Source organism: Corvus cornix, chromosome 3 (assembly GCF_000738735.6).
Source record: "Corvus cornix cornix isolate S_Up_H32 chromosome 3, ASM73873v5, whole genome shotgun sequence".
Classification (NCBI taxonomy): domain Eukaryota; kingdom Metazoa; phylum Chordata; class Aves; order Passeriformes; family Corvidae; genus Corvus; species Corvus cornix.
This window is the reverse complement of record NC_047056.1, coordinates 83,245,246-83,262,829: the sequence shown is the minus strand read 5'-3', so window position 1 is coordinate 83,262,829 and position 17,584 is coordinate 83,245,246. Positions and strand designations below refer to the sequence as shown.

The 17,584-nt window shown below is 37.9% G+C and overlaps 1 protein-coding gene across 4 annotated transcripts in view; it reads left to right on the top strand.

The window, feature by feature from the left end:
- The window catches only part of MYO6 (myosin VI), a 105,409-nt gene that overhangs the window by 12,265 nt on the left and 75,560 nt on the right, over positions 1-17,584 (top strand). The window lies entirely within an intron of this gene.

Genomic DNA, 17,584 nt, shown 5'->3' with positions numbered 1-17,584 from the left:
ACCCTTGTGTCTGAAGGCAGCATGGAAACTGGACGTGCAGGCATTTGAGAAGGCATTTGATTAATCTTGTTTCCTTTATTGTTCCCAAGTTACTGGAGTTATTCAAGAGGCATGCTTTTTTTTTTTTTTTTTTAAAGTTAGAGTAAACTATTATAGCCAGCAAGTTCTATTTACTAATCACCCAAATAAAGCAGAAACTCTGGAAGCTGTGAATTTCCTGGCATTGATACCAAAATGCAATGTCATGTTTTTAATTTATTAATAGAAATAATAAGATAATTCTTCATACTTTGTGTCCTTTAGTCGATAAAAGGAAGCACATACTTCCCTGTAATTGAAGACAGGTATGCTGTTGTGGAGGGTGGAACAGGACTCTTTGTAAAGAGAGGTGGAGTCTCCATTAACATGGTGTGACTAGGGTACTGATTCATATGTTGATGCCTTTTGAAAAATAGGTCTGTTGGTTGTGTTTTGTTTTGGCTTTTTTTTTTAGTTCAGTGTGTTTAAAGTTGTATCAGTTGGGCTGCTCTGTACTACATCTTACTCTTTTTGAACTCAGTTGTTCTTGAGATCTTGCCTCAAGACTTCATATAGGTCGCTGGGAGGTGGCTGAATCCCATGTGATTGTTGCTGTCTCAGCAGCAAAGCAACTGGAGTTTTCTGGGTTCCTGAGGAAGTGCCTGACGTGTAATAATCCTCCAGGGTCTTCATCGTAGTCACATTCTCCACAATTGTTTCTTTTATACTGTGTTTTGAATTTTTTCTAAGATGACCTTAGAAGATCTCTAATCATATGATGATGTGAGAGAACTGGAAAGCTTTTAGTTTTCTAGTTCCCATGAATAATTCAAACCCAAAAACTCATTCCCAAGGCGGATTTTTTTACTCTAGAAAGGAAATACAAGAAATCTATGAGGAGTTCACTATTAGCTTCCCCCTGCCCCTCCAAGATAACTCTCAGGTCATTCAACAGTGTGAAGAAATATCCATCGTGAAAGCAGGTTTGAAAGATTTCTGTTCACAAGGAGGAATTTGAATTAGTCATACCTAACTTTCGTGTTAAATTCTTGATCATTGTAGCTTAAGCTCCCGTGGAGCTCAGGTTTTGAGTGAAAGAAAATATATGGAAATATATATATCCATATATCTGAAATAATATATTTGCTGGAATGTAGGAAGTGCTGAAGACTTCCAGACTGGAGTTCTAAATAGAATGCTTGAGTGAACTTGGCTTGCAGCATTGTAGACCACAAGTCCAGGAAGCTGAAGAGGGTGCTTTGTAAAGCCCTGAGAAAGAGAGTCATCAGGTTGTCTTGTTGTGGGTCTGCTGATGATAAGTCTCACATGACCTCACAGTCTCTCCTTCAACAGCAGTACAGTCTCTTCTGCATTGTATTCCTCGTCTTTTAAAAACTAGTTATGTATTAGTTTTCTGTGAAAGAAAATCAGTGACTGTTTTGTGGTTTGCTGTTCTGTAATCAACAGGGTGAGGGTCTTGCCTGTAATCAGGAATGTGTCAATTAAATGTTTTTAGCATGAGGACTTTGTGTGTGACTTTTTGAACTGTCTCCTAGGCTTTTTGATTGACATCATTAACATTTCTGAGTCCATGGAATATCTGCAAATGCTGAAACCAGCCAGGAATTGACTCGCAGGTGTCAAGAGTCAGAAGGACTAGTGCTTACTTTTGGCTGTGTCTGTGTGACATCTTGCAAATCAGAGCAATATTGAACTAGTAGTGGTTAAAAGTAATTCTTCAAAACATTTTCAAAATTGTGTTCAAAGTAGTTCCTGTTTGTAGTGTCTGTGGTCTCTTTCCACCAACTGTGTATCACTGCTTTTTCTGCTAGAGTGAAATATTCTGTAGTTTGTTTTCCATGTAAATATTACATATATTTAACTTGTCATTACATGACCCTTACCATTTTTTATTTGGCAAAGAGTTGTTTAAAACCTCATGGAATTTCTGTGTGGCTGGTACTGAGCATTTAGAGGAAGGTTGTAAAAATGTGCAAGATGATGTTTTGCCTTAACCGTAGAAGAACAACGGGATGTGTCTTCAAGGTTAGAAATTAGTAATAAATGTATTTTCAGTGGGAAGGATTTTGAAACTATAGATTTAGATTGTTCTAGAATTGGAGGAAGGCTTTAAACATGCTGCTTTTGATCGTGGAAGGTGTTAGAATTAAAACTTAAATCTTCTTATATTTTTTCTGTCTTTGAAGCATGCTTAAGAACTATTTCACGTTATCCTCTTCTCTAATTGATTAACTGGATAATAGGTTTAAATGTGCCAAATAAAACCCATGGATTTTATAGCAACTGATCTGAAATTATCTAATTAAGTTTGGGGTTTTCCTTTTGTGTCACCTGGGTGAATCCTAATGATGTATAGCAGCTTGCATTAAATTGGGCTGTGCCTGTTTCTTGGAAACAGTGTTGAGAAAATCAGAAATTTCTTCAAGAATGTCAATTAAAGCACTAAGCAGAAATGCCTGTTTTGTGCTTTCTGGTCATTCTCACTCATTTAGGCAAATCCATTTGATTGCCTTTCTTGATGGTTTTGCTATTGAGTATAATGACCTCCCATGGTATATGTAGACATGTAGCTGAGACATGGTTTGAACCTATGATGTCAGTTTTGCTCATTAAAAAATCGTTTAGTCTTTTTTATTTCTGGACCCCCTGAAATTTCTGCTGAGCACCATTCTGCTGAATTTCTGTCAGAAATTTAATGTGTGAGGTCTTTGAAATATTACTTTTTTTTAATCTCCTTTTTGGGGCCTGCCAAACCAGCAGTTATTTTTAACTGTTCTTAGAGCAGTGTTATTTAAATCCTAAAGTTTATATGGGCCAAATTCTGTGATCCACATAAAGTGCCCTACTTTTATAGTGGAGAAACACAATGAATGTCAACCATACTTGACATGAGATAGCTCAAGGAAACTCTGGTACTGAGTTCCAGAAGGTTTGCTACTGCAGGTTCTGTTACATTTTCCTTTTTTTCCCCTTTATGTTGCACAAACCCAAGAACAAAAAATACAGTTGTTTGGTAAATACAATATGTACACCCTTCTTTTTGAAATAAAATAATTTTTGAAATAAAAAAAATATTTTCTGATGATCAAAGTCACTGTTTTCTAGATAGGCATTGAAGATCTGAAGTCAGGTTGTGTCCAAGTAATTCAGGCCATGCTTGTATGTAGTTTAGATTTTTTTTTTAATTTTAAATTTTTTTAAATGTTGCAGGTAATATCAGTTGGGAAGATGAGAAAACCTGCTAAAATTTTTTTTCCAAGCTATGGAAAAAACACTGGGTTTGGGAAGGTCTGAGTTTTAAACCTGAATCATTGTGAAAATATGCTTAATGTTTTGGATATTCTTGTACTGCTGTATCAAATATTTTGCTTTTAGTAAAGGGAAACTTACGTCTACAAAAGGATTGTATGCTCCTTGAGTCTACTCGTAATTCAAAGTTCTTGCAGACTTACCTTGTTTATTTTTAACATAGAATCATAGAATGGTTTGGGTTGGAAGGAGCCTTAAAGCTCGTGTAGTTCCAACCCCCCTGCCATGGGCAGGGACTCGTTTTACTAGACCAGGTTGTTGTTCAAAGCCACACTTCCAGGATGGGGCATCCACAAGATCTCTGGGCAATCTGTTTCAGCACCTCCCCACCCTCTCAGTAAAGAATTTCTTAGAAGTACAGATAATACACATTGGCAGAGGTATTTTTCTGTTGTTGCTGGGACTGGTTCTGCCTGAGTTGGGGAGAAGAGTACCAAGAAATGGGAAATGGGACTTTTGTCCTGGGTACCTCTTGTCCTGGCAGAGGGATGAGGGAGCTTTACTTGGTTTTTTTGGTGGTGGTATCTGTGGTTTTGTAGGGAAGAGTTAACATTGCAGCAATCTTGTGTTTGGGAACTTCAAGCTTCTGTGTGTGAGCTTTTTACACTTCCCTTGAGGGTACATTCAATAGTATTTTTCAGCGTGTCTTTGAAACAATTCGGAGTGGTGTTTTATATATTGTCCATAAATGAAATAAAAGTTTACTTTTTATAATGTGATGTTGGAACAGGAACAGAAATTTTGATACATGGTTAGGTGTGCGCGATTGTAGATGCTAACTGTGCTTTTGACTTAAAGCCCTAATTCAAATCTCTCCTGTCTGACAAGCAGCAGGAAGATTAATCTCCGGAGAGAGGAATCCATACCCCAGTTTTAGACAAAACACAGTCATTAAAGTTATTTGTAGGCTGAATAAGCACAAGCCTTTGTTCGGATTGTCGAGCAGGGTTATGTCGAAACGTGCAGGAACAGGATTTACTCGCATTCCTGTTGCTGTTGCTTCCACATTTCCAGTCCACAGTATCATCTGATGAGGAGCTAGGGGTGAGTTACCAGCTGAGCATATAAGTGACTTTGAGACCTGTTTGATTAGACAACAGTACCTCTGTGTGTCCTTCCACAGCTGGGGTGAGGGCTGCTTGACGGGCACTTGGAGTGCAGTGTCCCTGGGTGGGCTGGGGAGAGCTGCCTCCTGGGGGCTCACAGGATGGGGACTGCTAAAGCATCTTGGGACAGTTGAAGTGGAACTAAAGATAATTTTAATCATACTTTGTGTTTAGAGGGTGAGATCACTACAGTTATATAAGCTCTGAAGGGTGGAACTCATTTTTAGCTGGTGTTTGTACTCTAAGAAGCATAAATTTAAAGTATTGAACTTTGGAGGTCTAAGGCAATATTTTTGTGTTGTAGTAGCTATAGTCTATCCTCGAGGAGGAAAGAAGGAAGAAAAATGTAAAAACATAAACTGTCTTTGGATTGTTTTAAGACTGTTTTTCCTGGTTAAATGATGATGTATGATTGGTAGCTATGTATTATATGATCACTCATGCTTGGTATTAAAGAATAAAGCCTAGATTAAAATGATGATGAAGTTGAAGTGCAGATAAGAAAGGGGGAAAAAGTACCGTAACCTGGTTTGTCACTATATTAGAACAAGAGTCTTTTCTCATGCCAGTAACCATCAGCAGCTGGATAAAGAATGAGTAGAGGTGTGTCTCCATTAGTGTTTAGTTCATCTTAGGAGTTTACTGTTGTACTGAACCTCCTGGTTGTCTGCATTTAAGGCACTGCAGGCCCAGGTACCAAACTGGATCCTGTTTGGATGAAACCAGACTGGAAGATGCTCCTTAGAAAAATGCCTGATAGTCTGCAGCTGTAAATTCATATTCAGTCAAGGGGACCAGACTAGAGATATGTGGTACAAACTAGAATTAGTAAAACCCTCAAGATGTGCATAGTATGGGCACTGGTCCCTCAGTGCTGCTGTTTCACTGTTACGCAGTTACTCCTTTTGTACCGTGTTACTTGCTAACGGAGATGTATCCCTTGAGTTTAAAACTTATCTTTCAGATTTATGTCAGGAAAAATAATGACTTGGAAAAAAAAGTGTAAATAAATATGCCTTCTGTTTCTGAAATTCTCCTTTTATTGGCATAATGAGTATTGTTAAAATCTTTACAATTAGGAAAAAAAGAAAAAAAAATCTAAGCCAGGAATGTCTTATATTGACCATTCACATCTTCTAAAGGGTATCTTTGGTTTTGAAAGCGTAATACTTTGTTTGCCCTACAATGCATTCAGTTTAATTCAAAATATTGTAGGAAGGACTAAAGAGCAACAAAATGGAAGAAGTGTGTTACTTAGAGTTGAAAATAATGTAGGTGTTTTCATTTACCATTTTGTTCCTGAGGTGAAAATTATTGTTATATGATCCTAATCTCACCACAATGTTAAATTCTTGAATATTTTTTAAAGAGAGGAAAATGGAATTGAAACTAAATATTTGTGTAATGGAAAGATAAAAAGGAAAAAGTGCCCATGATAATTGCAGTATCTTTTTATTTAGCAGAACTTCACTCTGTTGTCTAATCTTAGATCCACTACCCCTGTAAAAATGTCTAACCATCAGATTATCACTGGATGGACAATTCTTGACATCTAGGTTGAAACCATTGCAGCTGATTTAAATGAAGACTGCATGGACAGGACTTCATGACCTGGTGTTATTTCTTAGGTGACATTCCTAGCCTCTGGAGATGTATTTTTCATATAAAACATTTTACATAGTCTGAAATGAAGGCTCAAGTGCCACGAATAAATGCTCTTACCTTTGAGCTGCTGACCCCAACTGGGAAATAGCAGTGGCAGCATGACAGTGCTCATTCTCCCAGAAATTTTTTCCAGCTGTAATTGTTCAGGAAGTTTTGAATTTAAAAACACCTGAGCTGCATTTTGTTTCTGAATTTACAACCTGAGTAAAAGCTTTTCTTGACTCCACTTCTCGGTTCTTTGCCAAAATAAGCAGTCTGATCTTAGCATGTGACTGTGGTGGTTTGTCCTCTGCATGAGCTTCTGTACAGAATTTGTAATTGTGCTTAAGGGCTGGTCCTGGGAGCCATGATTCTGCATGAGTTATTTTCTGTTTACTTTTGTATCAGATATATTGAGACTGTGTGCGCATGTGGTTACTGTGCAGTTCCCAGCCCCAGGGGTGGTTCTATTGCCTGTGAAGAGAGTGTGTTTGCTCTGTTGCCTGCACGATGACACCTGCTATTGAAAACCTTAAAGGTCTCCCAGATTTTTTCTAAAATATGCATTCAGCTATGCCTGGTCTCTTGTGTAGATCTTTTAACACTTGGGCAGAAAATTTATAACCATTTTTGTGGTGTTGCTGGTTGGTAATTTTTACTCATTGTTGATTTTAACAGAATCATGAGCAGGGATGCTCTTTCTTGCAGCATTCATATTAAATTAATAAATAATATTTTGTACATGATGGGGATGGGCAGAAACATTCAGGTAATGTATTTGAGGTATTAAAATCAATTGGTAAAATGCAGTTGGATTTTGATCTCAATCTTCTAACTGTTTTCTGAACAAGAAGTGAGCATGATGTACTTGAGCTGGATTTCTTATAACTCATGGTTCATAAAAGTATTGCAGCTATGGGAGCTGCATCAGTCAATTTCTGTGGCTCCCTGAGATACTGAATCAGTAGTAAGAAAAACAGCCTGTTTGTCTTTGGCTGTGGCGAAATCTGTGCAAAGATTAGTCCAGAGTCTATAATCTGCATGACCGTGTACCAAGGTTTAGGGGAGCCTAGAACTTTCTCAAATTTTGGAGAGAGTAGTGTCTTACCAAAAAATGAGAGAGTTGAGCTGTGGTCAGGATGTGGAAGTTGTTGTGGTCTGCAGTTTTTCCCTGCTGCCAAGATTGTCAGTGCTAATAGCAGATTTTGTCTGATTTGTTGCTGGTCAAATGCCAAGCCTTTACTGTCCTTGGCCTTCTGTGAAAATACAAACTATTCATGAACAGTACAAGAATTAAAGGTTATTTTAGAGTCACAGAATGGTTTGAGTTGGAAAGGATCTTTAAAGAGATCAAGTCTAACCCCTCTGTCCTCACTAGGTTGTTCAAAGCTCCATCCAACCTGACCTTAAAGGTTTCCAGGGATGGGGCATTCACAGCTTCTTCAGGCAAATCTCATTGTGAAGAATTTCTTTCTTACATCTAGTCTAAATGTATCCTTTTTCAGTGTAAAACTGTTGTCCCTTGTCTTGTTACTAGGGGCCTTGATAGAAAGTCTCTCTCCTTCTTATAGGCTGCCTTCATTTATGGAAAGACCACAGTAAGGTCTTCCTGGAGCCTTCTCTTCCCCAGCCCTCTCAGCCTTTCTTTATATATAGAGAGATGTTCTAGACCTTCGATAATTTTTATGGGTTTTAAGTGGATTTTATTCCTAAATCATATATTCCAGATAATTTTTTTGAGATTGAGATAGTGTAAATGATCTTTTGCTGTAATTACTATTTTTTTGTCTCATAGTAATGGGCTCGCTATACTCATCTTCCCAAGGAAACTAATGGATTTGCTGACAAAACATGTTCTGTGTCCCTTCTTGAAATAGCTTTCTTGTCTTTGCTGTTAAAATTGTCTTAAATGACTCTTACGATCTTTTATGTTAAAGAGTAAGCTTTCAGTCACCTCCCTCAGAATTACTTTTACCAATGAGATGTGTGAACTTGGCAGTAGTTCTACTTAATGGATTATTGATTTATTCGTAGACAAGATTTGAGTAGATTTTTGACAAGAATCTTCCTTTTTTAGTTGCGTGTTTCTGAAGGGAGAGTTTATCCTGAGTTCACTGGTCTGTAGCGGATTGTCTGTTTCAGCTCATTGCCTATAAACTTCACCCATACTTTTTGTAATAAGTACAGGCTGATATGGAGAGAGGAAAAAGGAGATTGAAACTGGTAATGTAAGTATTTTTAGGAACTAATTCTGTCTCTGAAAGAGTTACGGATTCTGTACAGAGAGGGATGGCAGTAAACAGCTCCTGGATTATACCTTTTAATTTGCAGATGCTGACTGTCATTAGTTTCTAGTATTTTCTCCTCTAATAAAGTGGCCAAATCAAAATACTATTTAAAAACATCATGCTATTTGTTAAACTGGTAGTAAGTCAGAAAGCACAAATGTATTTTTTTCCAGCCCAGGCTCTTTGTATTGGTCTGAGGTCAAGCAACTGAGGTTTCCTGCACACACCCCAGCAGCCTTTGATGCTGCCATCTGCAATGCTTAGTTTATTTGACTTGACTTGGATCCTGGCTGAGTATGTATTCTTATTTTTCTAAAATGTCAGTTCCATTTTCAGGTTTATATCAGGAAGAGTTTGGCAATGTTTTTTTATTGTTGCACTTCAAAAAACAAATTATCATGCAAATATGTCTCTGTTCAGTTATTTATGCGTATGAATTTATCAAACTGATAAAACTCAGTGCAGGTTGGTTGCTTGCTTATTTCTGTATTTACTTAGTTTCATTTGATTATTCTGCAGCAAGAGGGTTGTATAGCTGAAGTTCAAAACTTGACAAGACATGGATTCAGAGAAGTGGCCAGATATACTCTGTGGTATTTCTGAAGCATTCGCAGGGGCAGCTGGGGAGAGCAAAGTTACTGATAGGCTCTACCTTATGATTCAGCTCTTGACTTTCTCTGTTGGAATTGTAGGGCTGCTCGAATGTCAAGGGCTTAGCATCACTCTTATAAAAGTACAAAACAGATGATATTGTCACTAGGTAGTGTACGCTTTCTACTTCAAGTATTTTTCGGTAAAAAAATATTTAAGTTGTGCAGAGTTCTTGAATTGCTGGTGAATTAACAAAAATTCAAAAGCACTCAAAAATGGGGTTTGTTTTGTGGTTTATTTTTTTCTGTTTGGTTTGGGTTTTCCCCCCTTAAATTGGTGGTTAGGACTATTCCTCTGATTTTTTTTGTATGGAGGATATGAACTTTTTTGGGTTTATCTGTGTTCATATGAGTTAGAATAAATTACTGGGATTTACCTCAGTAAATAGTAATTTACCTCAGCCTCTTTTTGAATCGGCTAGACAGAAGCTGGTATAAAATGCAATATATGCTTCCTCTAACTGGTACAAGGCTCTGCTGGCCACACCAACGTGTGCTTTAGCCAACACTGATAGTGGTCTACAGAGGATTAAAGTTCTGGGGTCCTGATTGCTTATCATAATGGGCACCTTTATGATATATATATGTTTATGGTATATATAGCTGCAGTTCAGATTATGGAAGCCAGTGGCCAGGTATTGGTATTTCTATGATAAATAACCAGTATTTATGAGAAGTGATCCATTTTGCTTTTAAGTATTTGGGAATCAAATTAAGGACTTTCTTACTGGGTTTTTTTTTCCATTTGCATATTAGATTTTCTACTTTCTATGCTGGAGGTGAGGTCCATTGTATTTGGTAGACTTAGGCCAGTTGGTTGCTTTTGTTTTACCTTGTATGCGAAGCTCAAAGAGAGACCGATGGCTGCACAGTCTTAAAAGAGGATAAACGTATCAGTTCTTATACTGGTCACTTGAAGATGAGTAATAGCTTGGCAGCAGCACACGATGGGTGAGGAAACAGGGCACTCTAATTTGACAATAGGAGTGTATGAGATATAGAAGATGAATGGGTGGGGAAGGCTGGAAAATGACATAACCAGAGGAGAATTTAAAGTTCGTTAGCTTAGAGAGAGTCATCCTCAATCTTCAAGAAGTATTTGTTCTTTCTCATGTTTACACTTGGAAAAAGTGGCACCTTTTTCACCTAAAAAATGAGGATATAAACGAATACACTGTTAAAGTGCTAGCTGAAGGGGTTTGAAGTTACTTGACCTTGTTGAGGCTGTTCATGGAATATGATTCAAGCCAGCGTGCTTGAGCACTGCTGCCAGTGATCACACAGCATGACTACTGCCATAGGGATAGTTAGCTCCAGAGTTCACCTTGTCTGCCTGAACTACTCCAGCTAGATTTGCAAAAGTGCATCCTATGTGTTCTTTATATATCATGAGACGGCTTAAGATACTTTTGATTTTGCTTTGATGTCTTTGTCTGTTGGGTGACTTCTGCCTTGGTATGCCTTTTTCTCCCCTCTCGCTGCCTGCTGGTTTCACTAGGGCTGACTTGCAAAGCCTGGAAGAGTTAAGTTGAACAACCTCTTTCAAAATCTCTCTCATGGCCTTGTTAATTTTCTTCTGTTTTTTCTAGTCCTCATTTCTCTTTTGTTTTGCTTCTGAAGTAGTGTCCAGACCATAACTGAAGAGCTTTTTCTTTAATTTTAGCTTTTCTGCTCAAATTTGACATTGTGTTTTGTGTTTTGCTACTTTTCCTCTTTCTGCTTGTTGCTATTACTGGAGTAGGCAGTGCTGTTGGTTGAAAATGCTTATGCAGATCCCCTTGGCATACTTAATTCTTGGTTTGTCAGGAAGCTCCACTCAGGTTATTTTAATGAACAAATGGGACAAAGATATTTTCTTAGTAGGAACTAAAATAAGAACAATGTTCTTGAGAGAAGAGTAGCTTAAGAAGCTTCCAGAAGAGCAGAAATCAGAGAGGAAATCATCAGACCTTGCTGATTCTAATACGAATTGAGTTTTAATTTCTCAGTATCATAGTCAAAAGACCACAACATCTGTGGTTAGAATTTTACAAACTTCCAAGCTGTACAAAATTCATCTTGGTCTTGTATAACAGCAATTGAATTGGACGAATACTTGCTACTGAAGTCCACCAAAATTTTAAAACTAGCTAGAATTTTGTTAATAACTTAGTTAGAACTACCTTGCTGCAACTAAGAGCTGTTTCAGCTTAGCTTTCATGAAATTTAGGGTTTTTGTTTATTTGTTTTGGTCTCATTTTGAGCTGTTGCTGCAGTATGATGTTACTGCATAAGCCATACCTTGACTAATCCAGTCAGTACTTGCCATGGAGTGAGCAGGTGGGCAAAGTGTGCATGGGGGACAGTTAGGTCAGGTGCCACAAACATTTTTGTTGCTCATGGGGTCTGGTGAGGAATGCATTAAAAAAAACCCAAATAAATCTGGTTAAGCAGAGTCCAGTGGACAAACACTTGGTCCTGCAGCCCCCATCTTTGGCAGATTGGAAAACTGTCCACTGAGGCTTTTGCAGCCAGTGGTTTTGATTAGGCTTAATAAAAGTGAGATGTTGCCTTTGGGTAGATTTGATATTCTTGAAGCCAGAACTATTGTTAACATTTTTATAGGGTCCCTAAACAAAGCTTCATATAAGATGATGGCTTGTTATTTTAATGGTCTAAGCTAATGCTTCCATACTACAGCTTGCAGAGAGCTAAATCTATTGGCATTGATGACATGGAAGCTGCTTGTTCCTTTCAATTTATTTTTTAAGGTTTATAGAAATTAACTTTTCTTTCTTCCCCTTTCTATATGCCTTGGTGCTTCACCATGCCATCAGGTCAGGTACAAACCGTGGTCATGATTACCTCAGGATTTAATACGAGCCAATATCAATCTGCTGATTAACATGACATATATGTTGTTGTCTTCCTTTGCTAAGTCTCATTTGATCTTCCTTCTTCCCCACTCCATGTCATCATCTCACATGGTACAGTTCAGGGAATGTTTGCTGTTTCTCCTCTGCTGGTGTGCCACAAGTGATCTTTTACTGTGTACAGCCTCTCTTGTGGACTCATTTCTTCTGCCATACTTGCAGAGTTGGTGTGTTTGTTAAATTTGCCTAAACTCTCCTTCCTCTAGATTTCCTGAAGCTTCATTGTAACCTCCAATGGCAGATTTCCTTGTCCATGTGAGGTTTATTTGTATTTCTTGAGCAATACTGAGAATTTAGCACTTTAGTAAACAACACCTGAAAGACACTTGGCCGTACAGAAATCTGTTCAGTTGATGTACAAATTATGTTGGATAAGCTTCCTACAAGAGGTGTTTTTTTAATGGGCTACATTTTTGTTATATGAAAGGTGCATATACGTACAAAAGTGCTGATTGACTGAACATGATGCATTTGAAAAAGCATGAAACGTATTTCAAACCTGATGGCTCTTGAGCAATGCCTGTATCACCTCATTTTCAGGATGATGATGATGATATACATGAAGCATTCAGTTGCTGTAGTGGAAATTTCCTGCCATTAATTGAATTCCTTCTTTTTAACAGCTTATTTTGATGCAACAGCCATTTAAATATTTGCAGATAAAGTAGTATGGTTTTTTTCCAAAGTACTTGTTCTTACTCAGACCATCTCCTGCCCTGTATAAGTACCTCTCAAGATGGTCAGCAGGGGAGGAGGCAGGAGCAGGGAGCAAAGCCAGGAGGGTAGCTGGGGTGAAATGGCTCAAGCAGCAGTTAACACACAGGAAGGTGAGATGGTTTAGAGGAAGCTGTGCAGGTCTTTGGCTAATCCTGTCGTTACCACACCCCTTCTTTTGCTCCTTAAAATTTGTTCTTCCAGGAGCATGGATGTTCCAGGCAAAGGTGTTTTCAGAAATTATATGGAATATTGCAGCTGTGCTTTACTGATTAGGAATTGCCATGTTTAATGTAGAGAAAATAAGATTTCTCCTTTGCTTTAAGCATGAGGGACTGTCTTGTCTTTTCTTATTGAATAATAAATACAACAGCAGAGGAGGTACTTCCAATGTGCATGCTAAATAGAAGTGAATACAAATACAAAAGAGTGGTTCATCTGGAAATACTACAGAAATCAGTTTCTGGCTGCTCGTTATTGAAAACATGCTGATACATGCAAATACGCAAGAAAATGAGCATGCCATGAGAATAATTTCCTCAGCTGTTGTGCTCAAGTTGTCCCAAGCAGTCAGAGCAGGTAGCTTTAAAAGAAGTTTTTATCTAGTAGTTCTCAGATGTGGAATGATTACTCTTTATTTTACATGCATACATCTACAAAAGGTAGTGAAAATTAACAAGTCAAGATTGAGATTTTCAAAGCAAGCTGGTTTTGAAGGTACTTTTGTGCTGTGCTGTAGTCCAGTCTGTTTCTTCTTTTCCAATTTGGCAGAAGTCTCTGCTTGACAGTTACCTTGCTGATGTTATTTTAGGTAAGAAAAAGCTGCAGTGTGACATGGATAAACTAGAATGTGTTAGAGCAGAGTTTTGTTGTGAATTGGAAAAGTAAATAATAAAAACAGAATCAGTTTAATACTCACTTAAACAATGGATTGTAATGAGCTCAAATAAAAATAAATCTCTGCTATATCTGCAGTTCATTTGAAATACTGTCACCTGCAGTAGAGTGCTGCATGCTGCTTGAGCTTTGATTTGGAGAAGTTTCAGTTGATCAGTAAACTAGGGTTGCAAAAGTAATTTGTCTGACAGTAAGCTACCACTATGCATGAATGGTTTTTTTTGTCTGGTCTCTTCTTTATGTTTACAGGACCATTCCCAGAGCATTCTCGTGCGCCTGCTGTAATCAGCAGAATTTTGAGCAGCTCTTAAACACACAAGTGCAAGGTATTTTTAGTATAAAACAACCTAGATGTTTTACTGTGATAATTTACTACTATACCTATTCTAACTAGTTTATTTTCCTTGGACTTAGCCATTCTAGTGAGTTACTGTTGGTTGTTTAATGAACTCTAATTTTTCATTTGTTTTAATTAGTTAATTGAGCAATCAGTACAGTGCCTTGGTATAGCAGACTGTTCATAGGATAGTAAGTAGGATCAGATCATGCAAATGCCTGCCTCTGGGCTCTGGCAACAAGTTTAGAATTGCATTACCATACTTTGCCTTTGTGGAATTCTTTCACCAGATGGTAGCATTTGATTTCCTTTTGAATAATCTACAACACCCAAATGTAGTTGTATTACATTCTTTTAAAATCAATACTACCTATGTAAACGTAAGTGGGAGGATAGTGTGTCAACTTTCAACTGAGGAATTCTTAGTTGTTTCATATACTCAATTCGTTATGTAGATAATTTTTTTGTGGAAATAATGTCATTAAACATTCTCCAAAAAGGGGAATAATAGTGCAGAAAAAAGTTACAGAAATATTGGTGGGTATTTTTCTTGGAATCTGGGCAGTGATTTGTCTTGCAAGTAGTTTGAACACTAGTTCTAGTGTTTAGCCAGTGCTGAATGTGTTAAGTACTCCTACTGGTAGTTAAGGCAAGGTCTGTTATTGCGTACCAATTATGAGGAAATAAAATCTGACATTTGAAGGAATAGCTATTAAGTTTACCGGCTTCAGGCAAAGGCATATTTTATTACTATCCCTCTCCTGCTCAACAGAGAGGAAAACTCCAGTACTAGGTTCCTGATGTCTTTCTATGGACTGTAGAAAGAGAAAAGGGCAGCTGGCTTCCCACTTCTAAGCATAACCTGTGTGAATTCTCTTCTTCATTTTGGAGATGTCTTAATTGTGGAGACCAAAATGATCTAGCAGCTTAAAATCAATTACTTTAATATACGTGGAGTGCATATATACAAATACAAATGTGGGAGATAACTTCTTTGGTCTCCTTTTTTGGAAGCGTCATTCTGGCGACTCCTTGTGTTTGGTGCTGTTGCTATCAAATTTATTGCCTTAGAGCTTTTAGCCTGGGCATGAGTCTCTTTGCTTTCATTGCTTTCAGAAACAGTGTGCTCTTTTAGCAATATGGTGGACTGCATGTAGACTGGATTTAGATGGATGCATTTTGGGAAAAAGTTTGTTCCCACTTACAGTTTCTGTTCACTGTAAAATGCTGGTCTGGAAACTGGCTATTCAAGAGCTTGTTGGGGAATAGGCTTCATGCATTTGTCTCAAGGCAGTGGCACATAACATCAGATGGGGGTGTAAATAATAGAGCAGATAATACCTGGTAGGTTTTTGTATCCAATTTCAATGTGCTCCCTGTCAGAGTCCCAGCTGACAGAGATGGAGTGGTGCCAAACCCAAAATGTTACAACTGGTTTTATGTCACTACTCAGCCAGAAGACTGTGTTTATTAAGAGTAATTGTCCCATGAATAACTTCTTCACTTGTATTTAGATTGCTTTCACCCAATAGCTTCTTAGATGCTTGCAAAGCCTCAGGTACTTTTCTTAAACTTGCATTTCCTGGTGGTGGTTGAATTCAATCACTGCTTTGTCCTTCAAGAGGAGTTTTTCAGCTTCCCTATTATAATTTATTAATAAAGTATGAAGTAGCCTTAAGAATATGTAGGAATGCAAAAATCCCTGTCAGTGAACAAAGCAGAAGCATCTGGATGTGAACTGGGGAGGTTGGATTGTAACTTTTGCTGAAATTTTGGCAGTAATTTTAGGGTTTGTTTCTCGTGTGACATGTTTATGTCCGGAGCCCTGACCATGCTACTTGGGGTGTAAAAGACAGCCTTGTTTTTAGTGGTTGTGTGACATATCGCTTAACTACTATTTTGAACTAGCGTTTTAAAAGCAAATGATAGGTTTGTGAAGAAATGAAGGCTTGGTTATATCCAGAAATAAACTCAGCTGTTTAGCAACTATGTCCACGATGGCAGCTGGATCTAGAGGTCAGGTCTGGCTGGGAAAAAAAAAATCCTTTTTCAGTACCATAAACTAAAGAAAAAATGGCCAACAGCCAGTTGTGAGTGAATACAGATGTTGTTTACAGGATTTATCATATGGTGATGGCAACATATGATGAAGATGCTGTTTCGTAGAGTTCATGGGCTGTGGCAAAATGCTGGAAGTAAGCAGAAGTAAATGTGATACTGCAGGTTTTAGAACATAACTTGGTGTGTAGTTAAAAGACGTTTATATGCTCTGTTCATGGGAGAAAAGTAAATCACAAGTTTTCTGTAATTTCACATTAAAGTTGCCAAGGAACAAGACAGCTTGCTGTTAACTAAGACCAGCAGCATTCTCAAAGAGATCACAGGCAGGCTTTTCCTTCTCTTCAAAATTTTCTAACCTGTCCTTGGAGGCAGTAAAAAGCAGGTCATGCAGCATGTGCTGACAGATTCTCTGAGGGGCAAGAGTGTCCTTTTCTGCTCCTAGTTGTACAGCTTTCTGGTGGGCCAACTACTCTTCTTCCTTGCTGCTGCTTATGGCAAAGGGGTCTGAAGCCTTCATTATTTGTGAGAAATTTCGGATCTTCTTTTTTCTTCAGATATAGGAAAAGAAAAATGTGGGACACTTTCCCAAGCTTTCCTTAGACTTCTAGAGTTTGCTGCCAGTGTTTTCTTTGCTGCTTAGCAGGTTTGTTTCTTCCATTCTGAGAGAGGCAAGTTACACCTTGGTGGTATGAGATTACTTTTTACAAATTTTGGAATCACTAAAACATGTCAGTTTAGTATGTGAATGAGTTTTGGAGGGGAATAAGGAACAGCCAGGAGAAGTGAGCCTTTTAAGCTGAGTGGACTCAGTTCTTACTAGGGTAAGGACTATAAAGTAGATTTAAAAAAAAAAAAAATAAAAAACAACAAAACAACAAAACCACACAAAAAAAGGGACCAATTCAGCATATTTAAAATGGCACCATTAGCCATTCAAAGTGTGCCAACCTTGGCAACTTTCCTGGTTAGCTCAATGAGTATAGCATGCAATCAAATCCTCCTTTGTAACTGGGAGCTTATTTAGCTGTATAACTTGAGGAGCATAAGGTTTGAGTATCTTGGCCTTTGCATCTTGTTCACTTGCACATCAAAGTTCATTCAAAACAATTTTCATGTCATTTTTTGATAGAAAATAAAGTTCCTTAGGAGGAAGAGCTGTAATATTACAGTATCAGGAGGATCAGCCTTTAAAAGACTTACAGGATGATAAATCAATTGAGACCAAATATATTTGTGGGTTATTTGAAAGCCATATGCTCAGCCACACAAAAAGAGTGACCACATTCATTTGTCTCAAATGCCAAGAGACTGGATTTCTGCTCATATGCCTCAACATGTGCTGTTGCAAAAATAGAAATATTTGTACACCAGATCAAGTACAGACAAGTATTTATTAGTCATATGACCCACTGCATGCATATGTGTGTGTCTTTACATGTGTATCCATATATGGGTATATACACACTCCTAGTATATTCTTGGCTTTGAATCTATCTTGCACTTCTAATTTGATCATGAGATAGACTCCCTTCTTGGTTCACAAGTTAGGGAAGCTGGATAAAGAGCTGCAGGGAGCAGTGTGTGGATCCCATGAGAAATGGTTCTGGTCTTGAATCTTCTCCGTGCT